The 23,661-nt window shown below is 44.6% G+C and overlaps 1 protein-coding gene and 1 long non-coding RNA gene across 3 annotated transcripts in view; one reads left to right on the top strand and one right to left on the bottom strand.

Moving 5' to 3' along the window:
- Positions 1-23,661, top strand: part of GRIN2D (glutamate ionotropic receptor NMDA type subunit 2D) — a 1,678,351-nt gene that overhangs the window by 849,592 nt on the left and 805,098 nt on the right. The window lies entirely within an intron of this gene.
- The window catches only part of LOC138526530 (uncharacterized), a 618,058-nt gene that overhangs the window by 479,084 nt on the left and 115,313 nt on the right, over positions 1-23,661 (bottom strand). The window lies entirely within an intron of this gene.

Here is a 23,661-nt window from a genome sequence, read left to right as displayed (position 1 = left end):
TGTTCTCCCATCCTAGTCGTGTTGCTCTACCTTTTGAGGGCTGCTCCACCCTGGATGATTATAGAGGGGTGGAGTAAAAGCAGTGTGGCTTACTGGAATGCAACTGGGAGGCATACATCTCCTTCTTACTTGACTTTAGTATATGCAGTACATGCTAGACAATGTTTCCACTGTTCTGCACCACCCCCTTGCACCAAGTTGGCGACTGTGCGCAAATGTGGTCATATAACTGCCAGTGATGTTACTTCTCTATATTTGGGCACCCCCCGGGAAATTCTTAAGTCAGCTCCCCTGATTCGAACCGGTGTTGCGACGCGCATTGCCACTGAGCTACACTAGCCGTGCCTGTTGCCTGTAATCCCACACCACGAGTCTGTGTGCGGCTTGTGCGTCCAGGCCACAGACAGATCTATTGCCACAGCTGATTACTACTGACATAATACAAGTATGTGGAGAAATCCACCTAGAAAGATCAGAGGCTGCGGGTGAACTTTCGAAAAGGTAGGGGGCGCAAATACCGTCTCCAAATAAGTACCACGAACCAAGGTCTTGAAGACCCAGGAAAGATTTCCGAATAATGGGTTGAACATGCTGCCTTTTGCAGAAGAATTTTCTGAAGAAATGGAATAAAGGGCAATAGCATTTAAATACATTTCTGAAGAGGAACACATGAGATGTTCCAGTACTTTCGAAGCCATGTCTGCCCCAGTAAAGAGGAATACTTTGTCGGCAGCCAATTATGTAGGTGTCGATTAGGAAATTGGGCCCCCATTAGACACCTGGAATGCACAGAAGACTGGTGTTCATGCCACTTCACTGAAGGACTCCCTAATTCAGTGTGTCACCATGACACAAGGGCACATCCCAGCCATATGCAGTAGAAATTGCGCCACTTTCAAATATTGTGGAAGGAGATAGAATTGCGCTAGTTTCAAATACTGTGCCAGGAGACGCGGCACATGTTCCTGGGCTAGTAAATACAACACAACTACAAATGACTGGAAAGAGAAAAAGAGTAGCTGGTGCAAGCCAGGGTGCTGTGAGCACACAGCGGGTACCTTTCAAAGTGCAATTGGGTGTTCCTCAAATAATCCAGGGCGCTGCCAATGAAAGGGTGATCAATGGGCCAGCCTGTGTGGGTGCAGCTGAAATGAACCATGTTAGCACACGGGGCGAGCCTCCCCGAACCCATGTGGCATTCACCAGGGACCGCCTGCTTTGCCCTGGTGAACTGTGCGCCTCCCTTGGGAGTTTGCAATCTTCTTTTTGACCCTTGGCAGTCCGGCTCCCTTCCCTTTTGAGAATACTGCCCCCTCTAAAGTCCACGCCCCATAACACCTCCATCCACGTACCTGCTGCTGCCGCTCTGGCTGCTGCTTCCTTCCCTACTGCTTCAGTTGCAAAAGAAAAGGGACTTTGAACCCTTTTTTTTGCCATCGGAGCCATCTTTGTTTTCTAGGGTAAATGGGTACGAGCAAGAAACGATTGCCACCCCAGATGGAGCCCTGTGGTACTAATGTTGAAAAATACCACTCTGTGGGCAGGCAGGGCGATACAGCCTTGAGCCCTCACTGGGCATTTGCTGCGCTCAGGCCTACCAGGCTCAGGCTGGCAGGCTATTACCAGCCCTTTCTGCCCCATTTAGCAGTAGTTATCACTATACTCCTCTTCCGCTCATTGTGCTATCATTTCATATTGGGCCTCATTACGAGGGTAGTGGTTTGATTAAAAGGTGGTGGTAACAGATTAACAAGCACTGTTACTGCTCTCTTTTTCTCTTCCTCCTTCTCTCTCCCTCTCGATTGCTAACTTCCTTTCCTTTCTCCCCACCTCCACCCCTAACTCTGTTCAGTTGTTGCTGACTATTTCACCTCCAGAACCTGACAGGTCCCAGGCTCCACTGCAGAGTCTTTTTAACTTGCCCTCTGGCTGCTGCACTTTAAACACCATTACTGCACTTTCAGATATCCCTCCATGAACGGGGTAACCTCTCTGCACTTAACCCAGGACCCTACTGGCCAAGATTTGTTTTGTTCCTCACCCCTTCCGTCCCCACAACTCCCTATTTACGTATGCATTACCTAAATGTTCTAGGACCAGTTAATTGTATGTCCTGTCCCCCCGCCCCACCGTTTCTCATCTCCCCGTCCCGAGTTTGGTTGCAACTGTAACACTTCATGCACTTACACTAGGAGAAATGCCAAAGCATTAAACAGATGTCAGCCCATTAATGCAGGCAATCTTTTCGAAGTTCTCTTTTTTGGTGTAGATGGCAACATTTGGGTTGATTAATGCATTCAACCTGCCTGGGTTTCTTCTCCTGTTCAAGTTGCAAGGGCCGCAGCAAAGCATTCTTTGACATTTTTATAGTGACGTCTCCTTGTGCAGTTTTCTGTGATTCCTCCTCCCCTGGTAAATGCAAATGGAAAACCACTTTACTTGAAACATGGGGTCATAAAGGCAGCCAGCAGGTCTTCAATCTGACTTTTAAATCCAACTCCCTGTAGATCACATGCATGGTTGAACGCAGGTCTCTTCCCAGCTGAGCAGGCATATACATAATCTGCAAAGGCATGGGCCTTCTACCTAAAACAAACGTTCCTAGAGTTTTTTCTAAATGTTTCTACAATTTTTCAATGAAAAACCTCGCTTTAATTTTGTGAGTGCTGGCATAATCCCCATGCAGATCATGAAGGGAAATAGATGGCTTATTTCAATATTTTAAGATGTGTTACAACTAAATCTAAATCGAAACATATGAACAATTACACCACCATGGTTACTTTAATGCATTACAAGTGATATTAAATTCCATTGCTCATATTATGTGACAAAGGAGCATGTAAATCTTTAAATGCACCAGAATTATTGACTTTAACAAAACCACCAGCTAGTTAAAGCTTTTGAAAAAAATAAGACGTTGCACATTTTTTAAAAGGATCATCTTTAAAAAGTTCAAGAGACAAGGGGATATGATTTGAAATGCTATTTATAACACGCTTAATACCTAGAGGTTTCTAAGCGTGGACCCGGGAATAGAACTGTGTTGCTCCGTGTTGTCTTGCTTCCAAGGTGAGCATGTTGCCCCCTGAGCTATCCTCCCGAGACTAAAGCACATATCTTTGTAAAGCTTTAAATTCTAGTCTGCCTAAACAAACTAGAATGTGTTTTACTTGGATTAGAGATTTACTAAATATTATCGTTGGCATGTTTTTATGTGTCAGAGATGTCATCCCGGCTCCCCACATCTTCATCAAGACAAAGGGCCTCATTACGAGGTTGGCGGAATGGGTTTACCGGCACCGGTAATGGTGCCGGTAAACCCTTTCCACCCTATTACGAGGTTCTCTTGCAGGACCCGCTCAGAACGTCTGGTCAGACCACACGTCCTTTGCGGGTCCCGCGAGGGGACTACGGAGCTAATAACGGGCCATTATTAACGGGCCCGTTATTAGCTCCATCCCCATTCCCACTGAGCACTATGGGGGCTCAAATGGGAATGGGGATTGGTTTTTTGAATGAGGAATTAACGGGTCCTCCAAGGTTGGAATGACCCGGTAATTCCTCATTCAAGGAACCCAGACACGATTTTGGGGGCAGCCATGGCGCTAATAGCACCATGGCAACCTCCAAACTCGTAATGAGGCCCAAAGACTTTAGAACTCATTCCCAGTATGAATGCTCTTTTTTGAAGGGGAGTGGTACTCCCTAAAAGGCAATGGTGCACCCAATAAATAAGTTTGTATTTTAACACTTGCTCCTCAATAAACAAAAAATGGTATTAACTGAAATAAAGTTACATTGAGTTATTGAATAAAGACAGTGGCCCTCATTACGACCCTGGCGGAGTGGGTTACCGCCAGCGGTAATCGTGGCGGACCCGTCCGCCCTACTACGAGTTCCCGTAGCGCCATGGAGCCTTTCTCCGCCTGGTTTTACCGGGCGGAGAAATCCATGGCGCTAAGGGACCTCGTTGTTAATTACGCCACCGTACTTTACGGTGGCGTAATTAACGCCTTCCCCACTCCCATTATACCCTATGGGGCAAGAATGGGAATGGGGAAGGGCAAAATGGGGATTGGGGATTTACCGCTCCGCCAAGGTCGGCATGGGGTGGAAAATCCGCCAACCCCCATGGCGCTATCGGCAGCTTTCCGCCGTGCTCCGCGGTGCATTTAGCACCGCGAATTCCGCCAGGGTCGTAATGAGGGCCAGTGAAACACGTGTTATCCATTTCCTACCTATATCTGAAAGATATATAAAGTCTGTATCTAAATGTAAGAATCTGTTTTATGTATGTATACATGCATATGTGAATGAATGAGTTTAATGTAGCTATTTCTTTCTGTGGCGTGACATTTTCTACTGCCCATCTCTGATAAAGCAGGCATGATAAGTGTAAACACATGGCTAGACAGGCATTTTGGTGCATCCAGTCTATCTATTTATTTGACATGGCATTTTTACTAGACCTCCATGATAAAGCAATCATGATGTGTTATTATGTGGCTAGATTGGCATTTTGGTGTAGCCAGTCTAGCTATTTCTTACTTCAGCATGCCATTTTCACTGGGCATCTATGATAAAGTAATCATGATATGTACTTTTATGTGACTAGACTATTTTGGTGCAGCCAGTTTAGTAATTTCTTACTGTGACATGAAATGTTTTACTGGGCATCTTTGATAAAGCAGGTATGCTACTTGTTATAATTTGGCTAAACTGGTATTTTGGTGCAACCAGTCCACCTATTTATTTGGCATGGCATTCTTTTACTGAGCATCACTGATAAAGCAAATATGTGTTTTACATAACTAAACTGGCATTTTGGTGCAGCCAGTTTGGACAGGTGTTCATAGGTAGGAATACTGCTTTAAATTGGCAGAACCAGCTTGTAGATGTTTTCTTATAGTATATTTACTTGCACTATGGTCAAAGAAAATTTGTGTAGGCGCTTATTTACGAATACTGGCATATATTGATGCAGAAGGCATGGAAATCTATGGGCACATCCAGTGTGAAAATGTTTTTATATTGCCATTTATAATTGAGAAAGGCGTCATGAAAATGTGTGGGACATGCTCCTGTGCACTGTTGTTGACATGCATCTATTGTACATTTTTATGAGTTATCCTACAAAACCAATTTCAAACTGGCTGACATTTTCCCAAATTTTCACTTAAAGTTTGCCGTAAAATGCACCATCTTAGCCCACAATTTAAAAAAAGATTTTCCGGGCAAGAGCCCACCAAACCAACCTTGGTGGGTTCGGGCTTCCTCACTGTGCTCGGTTTCTCAGGCATATTCGTGGGAAATATGTATACCTCTCTAATTACAAAATTCACCAACCTCCACTCTTCCCCCCGTGTCAATAAGTGTGAACCTTCACTCACCGGCTTCCAACTCACCGCACACACACTGGTGTATTGATTCAGCGTTCAGGTGGCCCAAACTCTCAAGCTACATATCCATGTTCATAGGAATGGAATGACTTTTACGTTCGTTTCACTCATACGTTATCTCTATGAAAACGGGAGAGGACTGCTTGTACGCTGTGGTACACATACCTCCATTGTAATCGTCCACTGAGGACCGTTTCAAACATGTTAAGTAGTGAGGAACAAGCTGGACACAAAGTGGACTGTAGGCCTCCCTTTTCCTTTAAGCCCCTCTTCCTATTTTGCACACACTATCAGAAAAGCACGTGGGAAGATAGCCACTAAGGACAATCATTGGTCTTACTGATAAAACATGCAATTCATCCACATTGCCCCAAAAGATTTCCATCCTTTGACTTTTTTGCGTTATTATTTACTACCTTGACTGCCATGGGTCTTCTCTTCTCTGATTCTTCAGCACAGCTATTGCTGGCAGTCAGTGGATTATTTGGAGAGTATAATGTGATAAAGAATTCCCAACAGGCAGAGCTCTTCCACGTCAACGTGTCTGCTGTGCCTTCTGTCACTATTGCATGGAGGTCAGGATGCGTCTGACTAATGTAGTTCCAAATGTATCTGGTACCCTCCTTTTTCATGCTCCACGTTCTAAGTCTCACTCATAACCATCACATTTCTTTAGGGTCAAATTACACCATTGAGTGCTGTTTTCAAAAATGAAAAAAGCTAATTAGCCCACATTTCCTAGTAAAATATAGATGATAGCTCTCTCCTGTACAGCATACAGACACATTTGACCTATGTGCCTCTGCCATGTTGGTTGGTCAGGCACAACTCAAGCAGATACACCAAAGGGAGAAACTCACTCTGGGACTCATTGTAAAGGCTAGCCCATGTGCCAGCCTCTTCAGAAGGCTAGAGAGAGAACTAGTGCTCATCTGTGAGGGTTGCAGTAATCTGTGATGGCATTGCACTGCTCAAGTATCCTGTCCACGTAGAGTTCACACAGGTGGTCACTGAGATCTGCACGTTGCGCAGTGGCACATTGTGGTGCACCAGCACTTGCCATAGCTGGTAAACCTGTGTGAAATGGGAACTCATCGACTGGGCCACAATGACCATTTCCTTCACACAGGTGAAGGACATGGGCAGAGGAGGGGCGTGAGTTCTCTTGCCAATTTCTCAGCCAGCCAGCCATGTTCTGCTGTAACAAAGCCCAAATACCAACTACAAGTCCTCAGCCACAGTGCCTATTACTACTCCACCTACCTCACAGATGTTAACTTTCCACTGTGTCGTCTTCCTTGAAGTCCTCGCATGCACAATGTTTTCTGGTGTCAAAATACATACTCTCACTACCCCCCTGCATTACTCTGGAACCCCTAATGGCTGGTAGATGAAAGAAAGCCCACACTGTGCAGTCACGGCCATTTTGTCAATGCTCTTACCACTGGTCCAGATGTGCAAGGTGAAGTGGACTTTTTATCCCATGGACTAATGTAGTACTGATGTAGCCATTGCCTCCATCGTGCAATTTCAATTCCTCCTTTTGAGAGAAAGAAAAACTGGCTGTGAACTTCCCAAAGGTTATAGACGTGTTCCATAAGCTGCTGGTATAAAGGGTTTTCCACAAAAGATGAGAACACCTACAGCCAAGGCAGCATTGAGTAGGCCCTGTCAGTAGTGTTACTTGGGATATTTCTGGCCACACTCAAATGCTATCACAACACTGGACCGCTGTCTAGAGCTATGTATCACTGCAATGTCCTGCTTGGACATGGGGTTGTATCCTGGTGCCCCACTCTCAAGCCCAGTCACAGCTGCAGTTTTTTTTTCCAGTGGTAATTGTGTGGACTGGTGGAGGTATGCTGTATGTTTGACTGTGCGGGGAGGAATGAACCTCAGATTTTCTGACTTACATGGCTGGGCATCGTACTGCAACATATGGGACCACATGGATGTGGTACCCAAGTTCATCCCTTGGCATTCCATACTCTGGTAGAGTGTGCAAGTGTCCAGATTCGGTTGCTGTTTATTCTGTCTAAAGTACTGCAATACATTTGACTTTCATTCTGGGCTAACAATACACACACTGCCTCATCTGGGCATGATGGTATTGTCAGCGGTGAATGCTGGTGGTGTTCTGGATTCCAAAGAATGATGTGCTGTACTTCTGGATCTGTGGCAGGAGTGTTGCTTCTCTAAGGGACTGTACACTCCTCTTGCTCAGTATCGCTGTTGTCCAGTAGTAATGCCGGGATCCTGATACATCATACACTTCATCTTGAGCATCAGCCATCTCATCATCATTATCACTATCTGACTTAGCGGGTGGGGATGCAGAGATAAAGGTTAGGGGTTGTCAACCTCCTTCCTCTGTATAAATGCACTGTGCGTCATTTGTGTGTTCGCCTCCCCCTTCTGACAGTGAGATAGGGGACAAACTGAAAGTGTAACCTTCTCTGCCGATCCAGGCAGATGTTCATCATCGTGCTGCAATACCCATGCACCTACTTGTACCAGTGCATGTATTCCAGAACCTTTTATGCAGGTGCTTGTGGAACATGGCTTGGATGATGTCCTCAATTGCCAATATGTACTTCTCGCATCCACAGTGCACACAGCAGGTGCGGCTGCAGAAGGGAAAAACCATGTGCCTCTCTCTGATTTAATTGCTGATGCATTGTTACAAATGTGTTGCTCCCTCACTAGCATATGTGACACCTGCATATCAGATTCTCTGTTGCTCGCTCCTGTGAAAATCAGGTGAGAAAGACTCTATTATAAGCTTCCCTAAGGGATTCAAGGCTCTTCTTGGTCCTCCTCCCAGGTGACACCCAATAGTACATGTCTGATCCACTTACTTTAAGAGAGTGACAATGATCGGTGTGAGCTTATGGCCCTTGGAACGTGCATTTATGACTGGATGGGATTACACCAGAATAATTCCAAATAACCAGACAAACTCAAGAAAATGTGAAGTTGCTGTTCTAGTAACAATTATCTAAAACAGGGAGGTTACAACGAACATCAACAGACATACGCTGTCTGTTCACAAAAACACAATTATATACTTCTTTATGTGTCAGGGTGAAGTCATAATACGTGGCAATAGTAAAGACCTATCAAGGGTTGGGATTGGTTAAGGGACACATCTAGATATACAATCATATAGGAGCTAGGTTTGTTATTGGCTGCCCGATATCAGGTGGACAACTCATGCCAACCTCTTCATACATGTCATTTTAAGACAAATCAGCTGCACAATGTTTCTTTGGTTTCTCAGCTATAAGGTCCTTCATTATACAGACTAATACAATTGGTTGGCACACGTGTGCGATGTCTGGGACATTCGGTTCAATTAGCTGCACATAAGCCAAGACCCAGGTGCAAGTAGATAGAACATGAGATTGCCCTACCACCCAAATACCGCAGCGTCTCTCATCACCCATGCATTCTACCATTAAACTCTCTTTGTACTTTGGCCTTGCAGAGTATTCTTGTCCTGGAAATGCACAGAGGTGAGGGCACTCGCTATCGTGTCTGGAACTCCAAGTTCAAACTCTATTTCCATTCCTGACTCAAGTGACAAGAGACCACGATTCTGTTCATTCTGCAAGCTTATAAATGCTGTAAATGAATTAAGACCTGGCATCCTTTGTGTTCTTTCTTACACCTTAACTTGAGAGTATTCATCCTCTGCATAGTTGTTCTTCTCCATTGTAGATAGCTGACCTCAACTTCTCAGTTCTTGACTTCTGGCCAGACAGCCTTCCAATGCAGCTCCAACAATCGGCTATTCTACTGCGACAAAGCTTTTCATTCTTTCTCAATGTTTCTTTGGCTTACTATTTCATGATACCAATGTCCAGTTCCTATACAATGATGGCTCTGCCTGCATTCTATTCACTACGTATAGCTAGCCTATACGATGACTTGATCTATCTTGATTTCAGCACCTGTACATTCATTAAACCTCTGGTTTATATAACACTTTGTACCGTGTAATCTTCTCCTTTTAAACTTTAAGGTTCACTCAATTATTTACTTTGCCATTTCTCCTCTAGGATCGATACATCATCTTTATTCAGTATCTCAGGACATTGTACACACTTTTTTAATGACATTATCAGTTCATTTTCTTAGCTCTTTCTCATATTCCTTCTTCCTCCTGCAGGCTCTCATCAACTCGAGGATTATTCAATATGGTCATCTTTATGGATACCGTCTTCCATATGCTTGCTGTATTATTGGTACAATAGATGAGGTTAGACGAGGCATGGTTTAATGGCTCCAATACAGGGGAGGTAGGGGTACGATCTCCTGCAGATATATACGTCTGCTCCTCTACAGGTGTGTCACCCACCTCCTTGAATCTCTACTGCTCCACCTAACCAAATCAGATGACCGTGAGTCCCCCACAAACTGCTGTCACTAACTACCGGCTCTTCCTTCAAATCCTTCCATATGCCACCCGATGGCATGAGTCCCATCAACTCAATTCAAGAGATGGACAAGGACTAGTGTGTCACTCCGCTGCAAATCTCAGATGCCCCCTCCCCACCAAAATCATGCTGGTGCAACTCTCCACAAACTGTTGTCAAGGATCTCCTGCTCAACTTGATCCTCCTCCCAGGTATCAGCCACTGGCATGTGTAGCCCGTGACCCCAGGGGCCCGGCAAGTGGGCTACATGCTGACCCTCTGAGGCAGCCCACATTGAGAAAGAAAGACACAGACACCAGGGCCAGGGTAATCAAGGTTTATTTAAAAAAGTGGAGTGTGTGTTTTATTTATGTGTTCTGTCTCGGAGTGTTCGTTTTTATTGTGGAGTAAACCATTCAGCTGATCATGGGGCTGGATGGAATATTAAAAGAAGACAGAAAAAAGAAAAGAACAATAGAAAAGAACTCCCCTACCCAAGAATAGGATGGGCAGGGGCCAGAGAAAGAATCCTGAAGGGTTTGAAAAGAGACAGTTGGAAGGGACAGTTAGAGAAGAGAGAAAAGAGAGAGAAACTTACCTGGGGGGGGTCACTGCCTTGAACAGCCCCCTGGTGCCTGAAACCTCTGATTAGCACCGGCTGCCACATGGGGAGCCCCCCAGAGACTTGTACAGGTGGGCCGAGCAGCTATTTCAGAGGCAGTTCGGCCACGCCATAGCTGTTGCGCAAGTCGGCCCACCCAGGGGGCATAATGGATGGGCGCAGAGACATTTGTGGCCTGGGCAGTTTGGCAGAGGCTGCTGGGGCACATTAAGAACATCCCAGACAGGACCGCGTGTGTGGGGCAGCCCCGTCCGAGCTGCCCGGCCATGCCCCCAAAGGCCTTCCTTGTGGCCAGCGAGGTGGGCCAGTCATCCAAAAATTCCTCCTGGGCTGCATAAGGATAGATCGGTGAAGATGGAAGGCCCGGGTTTGCCTTGGAGGTGATGGTGGCTTGAAGAGGAGGCAGTGAAGTTCCGGGTCATGCAGTTGTTCGGCTCGGGTGAAGAAAGCCCTGGGCTGCCCTTCGGAGCAACCTGGGTGAAGACACGACCCACCCCCTGCTTCCTGCAACCCATTGCTGAGGGGGCGGGCCAGAGGCCGTGACGGTGAGCATGGTGGCATCACCATAGCAATGGGGATGCCACCAAAAGCAACAATGGCTCTGGGCCGCAGCAGTGATATTGTCATTTCCTTGACCAAGTCTATACCACTAATGGAGATTACTATGTGAATTCAATCCTTATTGGTTTCCCCCGGGCCCTGATGCCCGCGGGCTTTCGGCGCATTAAAAAAAGGTACATACATCGGGTGGCACACCCAGCCAGTGTAAGCGATCCACCAGGCGTGCAGGGGGCTGCCCAGGGCAGCATCCAATGCCTGGACTGCACAGTGAGTGTGGTGGCCCCACATGGTGGACAGGGCCACCCTGGACAAAGAGGAGGTGTCAGGCCCCAGGCATCGTCTCTGGGGGCAGGCCCAGTCGTCTACATCACATCAGCAGCATTATCATCAAGAGCAGCCCTGCACGCATCCATCCACAACCAGCACCCTAGGACCGACCTCTAGGTGCTGTGTAGGGGTGACTGACTGCAGCAGTCACCCCATTGTGACATAGTGTATTATGTTGTATATATGTTGTGAGTCTATATATGTATGAGTAGTTATGTGTATATGTAATTAATGCTATGTAGGTAAATGTTAAGTATTGGGCAGTATGGTAATTAGGGGCAATGTTAAGTAGTGTAACTGTTAAGTAGGAACAGGAAGTTACCTAGATGAGCATTAGTTAAAGTAGGGTGTAGAGTGGAGGTACCCTGGTGTGAGGTAGTGGGATAGATTGGCGACCTACCCGAGGTTGCCCCTTGCAAGATAGAACCACCCACAGATGCCATCCTCTGGCCTCACACTCCATGTTGGTGGTACCTGAGGTTAAGAAGGGGATGGCTTGTGGCAAGCTCATCCCAAGGGTCCATGAGACACCTCCAAGGAAGGGTGAGCTGATGTAGCCGATCCCCGGTTAGATGGTGATCACGCTAGGGGAATCCTAGGGTAAAGTGTTATGACTTTCAGGTGTTTAATAAAGAGGGGTCCCCATTGAGATCCCTATAGAAAAATTCACTCTGGTGTCTGTGTCCATTAGTCATCAAATAACTCAGGGTGTTATGCATGTGTCTCCATGCGCTCACTCTAAGAGATGGACAATGCCTTTTTTGTCACTCACCTTCCTGAATCTCTACTGCGCTCACCCACCAAAATCATGTGAGCATGATTCTCCAACCAATTGCCACCAGGGTTTATTGGCTTACCCTGCCTCTCCTCATCTCTCATCAACTCACTTCAAGAAACAACACTGACTGGTTTGTTTCCTGTCTCCCTAAATCTCCCACTAAAAATCAGGCAATTATGACTCTCCTTGAAGCTGCCCTGCAGGATTCTTAGCTGTTCTTTCTCCTCCCATGTGCCACCGGGTGGCATGAGTCTCATTCACTCCCTTCAAGAGACAAACACAGACTTGTGATTCACCCACCTCTCCAGATCATTGCTGGTGCTTCCCAGAAAAATCAGATGAACATGAATCTCCCACAAGATGGTTTCTGGGATTCCTCTGGGATCTATGCTGCTCCTTCCAAATAAATTCAGACAAGCTTGACTCTCCCACAAGCTACCCTCAAGGAAATTAAGACTGACGTGCTTGTGCAACTTCAGTCACTCAAGCTGCTCTCTTTCTCTGGGACTCCATCCCTCAACCACTCTCAAGATGGCGCATGTTTTGTTTGCCTACTTCAAATCACTGATTGCGTCATTGTAAGCAAAACCAACCCTAAATCTCCTTTTCTCTATGTGTCCCAGTCTCTCCCTACCTCTCGCTATCCTTGTTACATCTTAGCTACAGTAACTCCAATACAGTGTATTAAACATTCCCAAAATTACTTCAGCCTGACTCCTGCAACAACCTCCTGCTTGTCTAAAGGCTGATTAAGACAGAAAAGGACCTAGAAACACATGTCCCAATTTAGTCAAACTTTAGATCAACTTTTGAAAAAGTTTGTTCGAGGTTCAACCTGATTGAATCAACTGAAATTTGGGAGATTCGAGATTCTGGCAAATACATTAACCCAGTGCTTGTATGGAGTATGTATCTGTGAATGCTTGCGTGTGTGTGATTACTGAGGTTCCCTGTGTTTCTTTATACGTGCGTATATGTGTTTACGTATTTGTAAGTCTGTGCATGTGTGTGTTTGTCCATGTGTGTATGTGTCTCTATGCCCTCGTTTGTGCTTAACTGTCTTCATGTGCAATGTGTCAATGGGCCTCATTACGACCCTGGCGCTAAGTGGTTAATGGCGCCGTAAAAGGCTGCGGCGCCGTTAAACACTTAGCGCCTTACTACGATGTCCATTTTCGGGACCCAACCGGAACGGCTGGTCTGGACCAGCCGTTAAAGTAGGGACCTGCAAAGGGACCTTGATGGCAATTACTGTACCGCAATTTGCGGTACTGTAATTGCCGCCTTCCCCATCCCCATTGAGCCCTATGGGGCAAAAATGGGAATGGGGAAGGGCCATGGGGAAATGGGGAAATACCGCCCCGCCAACATTGGAATGGGGCGGTATTTCCCCATTTCACCATGGCGGACTCGTTACAACACCGGCACCGACCATGGTGCTAATAGCGCCATGGTTTAGCGCCAGTGTTGTAATGAGGGCCAATGTATATGTGTGTGACTGTGTGTGCTTGCGTGTTTTCCCAGATGTATCTATGTGGTGGTACATTATTTGTAAAGTGACCAAAATATGATATAACACAGCAGAAATGTTCTGCTTGAAAAAAGATTTAAAATTGTGCTTTATAGCTTAATAGAAAAAAATACCTAAAATGATATGTGTGTATTGTTTGTAAGGAAACGTTGCAGAGAGCAATCACAATATGCACAAAGCAATGTCTATAAAATAATGAACAACTTTGTCATGGGCGTAACTAACAATAATTCCATGCCTAAATGTCTGTTTTTCTGAAAGAGTCTGATTGGGGAATGCTTTGGCATCTGTGAGCTTTTCTGCACCGCAAAATGGTTTCTGCATAACTCTATGGGCTCAATCTGCCTAACAAGTTTGCCGCTTGTGTGCGCAATTCGCGATCTGAGCCTGACATGCCTATGTCACAGCAACTCCCCTACTACCTAGGTCATGTCACTGACAGGTTGTGTTTCACACATGAGATCCTGCCCTCGGGCCAGGAACCGGAAGCAAGTGCCAATTACTACAGCCTGGTCACATTTTCAAGGCCGCTTAGGTCAACAGCTAGGACATCAGTTCTGAAAACTCACCTCGTGGGCTTATGCTGCCACACACACACGGTGCTTACTAAGAGTCTAGGCTAGAGCTCTAATACTCTCCAGAATTGACTACTTTAATGCCCTATACAGCGGTGCCAATAAATCTACCATCCAAAAGCTCCAAACACTACAGAATAATGCCCTAAGAGCAGTCCTAGGCATAAACAAGAAAACTCACATCTCCTCCGTGAGATGCCAACATAAATGGTTATCCACATCTAACAAAATACAACTAAAACGCTCTCTTTGACCTACAAAGCACTTAACAATGCAGCCCCCAGTTACATTATAGATAAACTCCAGAGAAGAACCTCTCTCAGACCCACCAGAACTGGGAATGTTAACTGTTTGACCATACCCAAATATAAGCTCACTACTATTGGGTGTAATAGCTTTACTGTAAAGGCAGCTAAATTCTGGAATTCAATGCCTCAGGATCTGAGAGCAGACCATCCTTACCTACATTTCAGGAAAAATGTAATAAAACACATCATCACCACTGACCCCTAGTCTCCCACTACCCATTGGGGAACTGGCCACTTCCTAAGAGACTTGTTCATCCTGCATTAATAGTGTACTACTGCGTTAACTCTGAAGACCTTGTGTAATGTAATTTACTCGGGAGCCTAAGTGCCATACGAAGGGCCCCACTTCTGGCATATATATCCTTTGTACAGTGTGCATTGTTTATTTTTGTAGCTACATTGGCTATTCACTTGCTTCGCCCCTATTTTGTACATTCTGCTTATCCTGTAATCATGTAAAAACTGTATATCTCGCAACCATGTAAATACTGTATCCTGTGTAAATTCGTAACCTTTGAAAGCTTTGCATTTCCATTTTGTTACGCCCTTTTACTCATGAGTCTGGTGCGCCTAACAAATGAATAAACAAACAAACAAACAAGAGTCCATGAATGCACGACATTCGAATAAGACACGTCTGAGAAAGAAATGGCTGGCAAGACTTTCCTGAGCACGTCTGCAAAATTCATAGGAATGCTATTCTTTGGGTTATTTCATGGTGCATCCATGTTAAGAGGTGGACGTCACCGCGTAGACCCATGAGCATGGTGCGGGTTAAGCTGCAGAGGTTGCCTAGGAAGAGACATTAATCTATATGTTTATATTTTTTTTTACTGCTGTCATGTTAATGCCTTATATGGCAGCATGCCTTTAAATGGAAGGCAGAGATCAAATGGAAGCCATATGCAATAGTTATATAGTGCTTGGGATGAATGTAGAAGCCTGTGATGTAAGATAGAATGTTACTGTGTGAGTGAGGGAACGCTTGTACTAAAGGTTCTAGTCTCAGGCAGTTGGAGAGCCCCTGCCTGGGTGATGGGCGCCAGTGGTTTTCTCACTGAGCTATCTCCATGTAACTAAAGTATCGTTAATAAAGTAACTGCTGGAACCTACCTGTGTGCCTAAGGATCCTACATCATATCACTGGCGACGAGTTGGTCTTCATGAAGACAAGAAACAGACCTGCGTGGCAAAAGAGAGACGTTTAGGTGACCAATCTGCGGCGGCGGGTGCAGTAAAGAAGAGATGGGAATCACGGCCCCCAAAAGTAAGTCCCATCACCGAGGGCAAAGAAGAGGGGGAGTTGCAGAAAGTGCAACGGGGAAAGATGCACATTTTTCAGTGCTAGACCCAGGTCCCTGCAAACGTCACAGGGCAGAAGAAAAGCCAGGGCAAAGTAAGAGGGGAAGCTGCAGGTGGCAAGAAGTGGCCAACCCAGGAGCATGCCCCAGTGCAGAAGAAAGGCAACCAAGTTAGTCTGGGCAAGCAAAGCTGTGCTCCCCTTGTTCGCTTAACAGAAGCGGCCGGCAACCAAAGGGCAAGAAGTTGGCTTTCAGGCCAAGACTTTCCTGATGGCAGTGGGACTGCGCCCACACTCTGGGCAAGTGATAATTCTTGAAGTGAGCAGAAGAGGGGCTATGAGAATGAGCCCTTGCCCTTCTTAGATAAGAGGGGTAAAGAAAAGAAAAGATGCCGATAGTACCCAGCGTGGGGGTGTCGTAGGGATGCTGACCTTGGTCATGAAGGGCGCCCCAATAGAAGAAGGTGATTAACAGTGTGGAGAGTGGTGAAGAGGCGTTGCGTGCGCCCGGAGGTTCAGGCGTTGTTCTCCTGGTGCGGAGTGGCCTTTGTAGGCAAGGCCCTGGTATACAGCGTAGAAGTGATGATGCAATAGTGCCGGTGGAGGGGATGGCGAACAGCCAGAATGCTGGGCGCGACATTGTGAAGTGGTTACTGTAGTGAGAGTGTCCGAGGAAAGGACCTTGCCATTATCGCCTGCGATGGTGTCGTCACATCGGGAAGAGGAGTCTTTCAGTTGAGCAGCCCAGGAGTGCACTTCCAAAGAAGAGGTGCGCAGCAATGTCCAATCAGTGGAATTATCACTGTGTGCAGAGTTTGTAGGCACTGACCGCAAACTAAAGGAAGTGAGAGGAGCGGTAATGGCCTGCCAGGACGTTTTGTTTGTTCGCCGGTGAATAAATTAAAGAGCGACTTTGTTTGATTCAGCTGCAAGGAATCGGAAGTAGAGTCCCATTTTAAAAGGGATGGTGGAACGATGCTTTGTTTCTCTGGCTATGCTGATTGAGGAGGAGGCCGAAGTTCCGAAGAGAAGCCGGACGTCTAGATAAGAATTATCTATGTACTATGCCCAGAGTAATGCTCAGTTTCACGAGCAAAGGAGAATTAAAGAGGGTAAAATTGAGTCCTAGGCGGCAAAATGATGTCAGGGAAGTACTAAACACTTTTTGTGAGGAGTTAAACACCGTTCTCCATTTTGCAATAAGTGTGTTAGCAATGGACCTTTAGGCCTGAAGTAAAGTGTTCCTGGTGAGATGGTATTGATATTTTGATGTTAAGTGGTCAGTGTGAAGGGGAATCGTGAGCGAGTGAGCTAGTTTAACCATTTGATGAATGTTAGGTTAGAGCTATGCTCAGCTATGGACTTTTAGGCTGTAATGGTTTGGCGAGGTCGAAGGTTTCAGTGCAAGAACATGTGCTTGTTAAAGTGTCCTGTGACATGTGTAAGTTGATGTGATGCATGTACAAGAAATAACAATTTTGAGAAATTGCAGCTGAAGAGTTGTTATTTAACCATGGACACTTAGCAATGCAATGTTAAGTGTTATGATGTGTAGCGCTGATTATAACATGGATGGTTGATTGTTAAATGTTGAGTATTTCCCATGTCTAATACTGACATGGTGAATCAGAAAGAGAGGTTGTGTAGATAGGGGGTAAGTTTGCCTTCCGTAGAAAGTGCGTGGTTGTGATTTGTTGTGTTCATTAAAGTAGATAGGTGGGATGTTTGACTTCCGCTTTGCGAGAGTGGTTGTGTCATGAGGTTGTTCCAACCAGAGTAGATAGGGTGGATGTATGCCTTCCGACTTGTGATCGTGGTTGTGAAACCAACGTAAATAGGGGGGATGTCTGCATTCTTTCTTGTGAGAGTGACTGTGTCATGAGTTTGTGCCAACCAGAGTATATAGCGGGAAGTTGTGCCTTTCATATAAAGTGAGAGGTTGTGCATTGTTGTGCTAACCAAATTAGATAGGAGTGTATGTGGGCACTCTGCCAAAGTGGCGTGGTGTACGCCAGCCATAGTAGAAAGGGGGGGACGCCTTCCATGTTGTTGATGTTTCAGAGTTGCGTCTCTCATAAAATAAGGCGCACTGTGCGTTTGTGTATGGTGATATGTGATATCCCGTGAGTCTGAGTGTTTGTTGGGTGTATGCGGTGTGTGAAGAAAGGCAATATGTTATGATGTAATTCTGAGTGCGTGTTGGGTGTATGCGATGTGTGAAGAAAGGAGATGTGTTATGATGTGCTTTGTTGAGATGTGATGGTATCTGGAAGGAAGGGAGATGTGTTATATGGTGCTTGGGATGCATGTAGAAGCCTGTGATGCAACATACAATGTTACAGTGTGAGTGAGGGAATGATTGCACTCAAGATTCTAATCTCAGGCAGTTGGAGAGCCCCTGTCCGGGTGATGGAAGCCAGTGGTTTTCTCACTGAGCTATCTCCATGTAACTTAACTATCCTTAATAAATAACTACTGGAACCTACCTGTGTGCCTAAGGATCCTACATCATATCAGTAATTTACCACTCATTCTCCTGTCAACGCTTTGTTTTATTGTCCAGGTGTTGTTCCTCTAAAGGGAATACATATTCTGTGTTCTGACCAACTGAGGGCAGTGAGATGCAGGATTCTGACTTGGATCTGGATTGGCCAGCTACAAGTGTGATATAAAGCTATAAACATGTATAAAACTCCACAGTGGGAAAGCAATCATTGAACAGGTGCTATTTGCTTGAAGCAAGCTGTCTTTATTAAAGTCAGCAACACAGTCAGTGCTGAGTTGGGGGACCAGGAGAACACCACCCTGGAAAAAAGCAGGATAAGGAAAAACACCCCCGAATGTTGTGCTTGGATACATAATCACTTACTTGTGTTTAAAACCCATGGTCAGGGAAGGCTCCTGGTTTGGGGCTTTTTCTAAGTCCTGATCCATAAAGCCTCCTGGTAGCCACATACACACTCTCGGGAGGATTTGGATATGGCATGTGTGACACGCATGGCAGATGTACGAAATGGGTTTTTGGAACTACCAAAGATAGGAGATGACCATGGACCACAGAGACATTGATACATTCCTGAAGGCTGTTACCCTCAGTTCTTCGAAGCGGTTGGACTTATCGGTGAGGGTGTTTGTTGCCTGGGAAATGCACCTCTGAGGATGTCAGTGTGGAACCGGGTAGAGTGGAGGCTCTCAGCTACTCTCAGACTCATGGAAATAGTAAGTACTCTGACCCATCGCCTGCAGTTTATCGAGAGTTTAGAGACATGGGTCAGAGGGAATGTCTTTTTCTACAAGAGCAGTAGTGTGGCAGTAACTGGGACTCCCCTCCCTGTAGAGGAGTGGAAGTATGTAGAGTTAAAAGGTCAAAGCAACCACAAATTTAATAGCCACAGAAATTAAATAACCAATGCATAAATGCCTGCCATCTTGCAAAATGCCAAAGATCTAAAAATCCTAAATTGCTGTGAAAACCAAAATCCCTAAAACGTGAAATACCACAAAACCCTAAGCTTCCACAAACTTGCATAGTCTAAAAAACTCACAAATGGCAAACAGGACGCCAAAACCTGAAAACTCCTGAATCCAAAACCCACTACCCGATATCTAGGATTAGCTCCTTTCTGGAGTAGTCATTGCTTTTTAATTCTGGTAGTATTTTGTTTCCAGTGCTTAAAAAAACGAAAACTTGCCATCTGCCTTTATTGGTGATTCCCATTTCTCCACTCAAAAAAAAAACACAGACAATAGACGTCCTGAGTTGGATACAAAAGACGCTGCTTTTATTGGTGCATGTGTGACACGCTGAAGCAGCAAACCCACAAGGAATACAGTTATTTGAAACAGCAATATTTACAGGATAAGAAAGATATTGCTTTTATTAGTATATCTCATAACAAACCTTTGTTTCTTCAGTTGAGTTTCGTTCGCTAATCCAAGCCTGTGTTATTTTTTTTCGCATGCAGTGTTTATCAGGGGTTCCTTCTTCCACTCTCCACCCCCTGAATGCAGTTATTGGTTCTGTGGCCTGATTGGTTGTCAGGACTAGGACGTTTGAGTATAGTACCCCTGGACTATCCCAGCTTCACTGACTCGCATTTTCCGGATCCAGAACCAGAGGCGTTGTTAGGGCGGGGGCTGAGGGGGCTATAGCCTGGGGTCTTTCGGTTGTAGTCCCGGATAGAAGCTCCGGGACTACAGCCAAAAGGCTAGCTAGCCCAAAATCCTGACCATAGTGTTGCCCCAGATCTTTTCCAGACCTAGCAAAACCCCTGTCCAGAATCCAGTTTAAGGCAGCCTGCTCGTCTCACAATGCATTTTTGTATCCCTGGTGTATTCAACCCTGGCCTCAGAGCTGGGATGACATTTCGAAAGATGTGGCCCCTTTCTTTATAAGGAGGATAAAAAAGAAACAACAGATGAGGCAATCTGGATGGTACGGCAAGGAGTGCAGTGCCGTAAACACAGGTCTACTCTAAGCCTTGAAGTCAAGCCAGGGAAGACATATCTGCAAAATTAAGAGCTTAACAAAAGAATATAAAGAGCCAGTAAATAGAAAAAAAGAATTACAAATTGAATACATGGGAACAACGGAAAGAGGCAACTACAAACAAAGACCAAAGGCTTCTGGTAAATAGTAAGTAAAGGAGAAACTGATAAAACCACTAAATTAGACGTACATATAACAAAAGATGTGGGAGAACTAGTTTAAGAATCATTATAACAAACCCTATGAAAACAAGGAGATCACTAGAGAATGGTTATATATTGTTTTATTGTGTATCAGTCAGCATTTGACTTTTCACAAACAGAAAGCAGATGTTCACATTATCTTGCAAAAGAAAAATACAATTAAATTATACAACTAAGCTAACATACACAATATACAATAAAACGTCTCTATTTCTTAAAATGTGCTCAAATTAATATGCATCTCACCCTCTAACAGAAATATAATTGCCCATACCCAGATCACATTTGGGAAAGAAGCTATAATCATTCAACTTATTATGAGTAATTCAATTTCCTTTAGAAACCTCGACACCTCCAGAGTCAAACATGTCTCTTTACCGTCGCACAAACGGGACCAAAATTCCTCAGTTGACATACAATGTATATTGTGGACAAAGCGAGAAAAATGGTTGATTCTCTGGTCACAATTGCCCGGACATACCATTTATAGATTTTTCACATTTTGTTACACCTTCTGATCACACAGATTACAACCACCATCAATTTCAGGGCCCTTATGTATTATCCTAAGCAGGTCTCGGGTAACTACAAGGTTCATTCGGAATCTCAGAAAACTGGAACACCAATACTTTTTTGGAAACTTTCTAAGATAAGCTGGCAATTAACCCAATGGTTTGTCCAAAGGTATCATGGACTCAAAACATTTCTTATCCCCAAACAAAGCCCTGGTTGCAATCCAATCATTCAAAGCTAACATTACCTTTACTTTCGATGGGTTTTTAAACAAATCCCTTCCTGATGATGCACACTTCATGAGTTGAGCAGATTTCTCCTGTCTTGAACCATTGAGAAAAGGATTAGACTTTGTTTCCATCTGCTGCTTCACATCAACATATAGGGAGTTTTTTTGCCGAACGGCGATTGACCTATATATTGATATCGCTTTCCATGCTGCATGAGATCTAACGATTGGATGCCTAATTCATATCTCAACCTGGACATCGACAAAGAGGGCGGCAGGTTAAGAACTTTCTTCCACATTCCGCCCTCTAGGCGAGTCCAGTTGATTTTGATAGCCAAAGTTTCAATTTCAATCCCGTACATTAGAACCGGAATTACTTTTCCTCTGTAGAATTTAAGAAGGGGAACAAGTGTAAATTTGCAATATTTATGTAAAATGTATTCCATTTGGCTAGTCAGTTGTCTTATTATTTCGCTAAAACACGTCTCTAATGCTAGCATGGATGGTTTGGATCTAATTTGTAAACCAAAATATTTTTATTTCCTTCACAATGGGTAGTTTGATGTCATAAAAGCACCACCAGAAACATCTCGATCCACTTTTCGTAGCCGATTTAAAGGTCATCACAGCGGTTTTCTTAGCATTGATTAATGGATCATTTTCCTTGGCATAATTTGCGAAGGCATTAATTAGTCTCTGCAAACATATTGCCGTGCAATCTACCAAGACGACATCATCTGCATATCCCAATCCACAAATTCTTTGGTCACCCATCACAGGTGCTACAAATCAACAATTATTTAGGTCATTCCACAGATCTGCCATAAACATGTTGAAAAGACAGGGTGCAACTATACAACCCTGTCTTCATCCCCTATTCATAGGGATTTCTGATGTTAGATTTCCTTTGAGATTTAGCCGCACTTGTATGGAAGTTGACTGATGGAGATGAATAGTAATGGCCAACAAACCCGGTGGTCTGCCCCTATCTCTCAATTTGCACCACAGCTTGCCCCTATTGATGGTGTTGAATGCACATGACAGATCTATCCATGCCCCATAAAGGAATTTATGTTTTCTTTGATTAGCATCGAGAATATTAAGCACCATGCCATTCACAGATGTGGATTGGCCCTTGCGGAAGCCTGTTGAAACTTAGATATTATATTGGATTGCTCTGCCCAGTCCTCAAGATCTATCAGGATTAACCATGTGAATATTTTGTTGTCTACGTCCATAAATGCTATGAGTTGATCATTTGCTGGTTTAGATCTCTCACTTTCTTAAAGGTGGGGATTATTATGACGGTGCTCCAAGATGATGGAAATGTATGAGATTGTAGGATGTTGCTAAATAGGGTAAACAAGATGGTCGATGATTTGCATAAAGTTTCATTTGTCAGGCCATTTGGCCCTGCCGCTTTTGATGTTGAAGAGCTGCAAATGAAATCTTTGATCTGATTTCCATACATCTTCAGTTCCCACTTAGGGTCTTTACTAATATCACAAATACTTGAGTTTAGTTCTCCAAATTTACTTGCAAAAGGCTTTATCCATACAGATTCACTAATGCAATTTGTTTGAGAGTTTGATATATGCGGTATTGGCACATTTATTAAACTCCCAGAGTTGCAGGTGTTAGAATCAACAACGTCCTTCAACATGTCTTGGCTATCTATGGACGATCTCTCAGCTCTCCGCAATCTAGACCAATTACGATGTTTGTTGAGGAGTGATTTAATTTCTTTTACAAGCACATCTTGGTACAAACATTCTCTTTGTAGTCTGCATATATCTTGATGTAATTTTTTTCTCCAATCTGCTGTTTCTTGATCATAACGATGTGGATGTTTAGAAAGCAAGGGCCCCTGTTTTTTAATTGGTGTATCTGTTTTTCCACAAACACTCAACAAAAGATCCCTGATGTGTCAGTGTATGCGTCGAATAATTGCCAGAACTTTTAATTAGTGCTTCTAATTTGTTAATAAAATGGGCTCCACCCTGCCTAAGGATCACTACACGATTACCACCTTGATCATCCAACAACGGTCTATCATCGGTATCCCCTGTGGGACTTGACTTCCAATTCCACTTTGATCCACAACAGACAGGAAGATGGGTGGGGCTTAGTAGTATATGTTTTCACCCCTTTACCTTTCCTGGTGCAAAGCACTTTGGTTATGACCTCACACATACCATTAAGGTGGCTTAGACTGCACCAATCACTGAGGCCCATTTGGCTTTAAAAGAGAGCTAAGTCCCTCTCTTAGCAGATCATCCGAAGACTTTGCAAGGAGTAATAAGAAGGACTCATCTGGACCCTGGCTGAAGGTACAGTCTGCCTTACAGCTTCCGCCAGTGAAGGAAGGCTAGGATATCCAAAGAGGGAAGCACGATTCCTCCCCT

The sequence above is a fragment of the Ambystoma mexicanum genome, chromosome 1q (genome assembly GCF_040938575.1).
Source record: "Ambystoma mexicanum isolate Mex_15411 chromosome 1q, UKY_AmexF1_1, whole genome shotgun sequence".
Classification (NCBI taxonomy): Eukaryota; Metazoa; Chordata; class Amphibia; order Caudata; family Ambystomatidae; genus Ambystoma; species Ambystoma mexicanum.
Note: the sequence above shows the minus strand (reverse complement) of the source record. Positions and strands in the feature narration are given on the sequence as shown.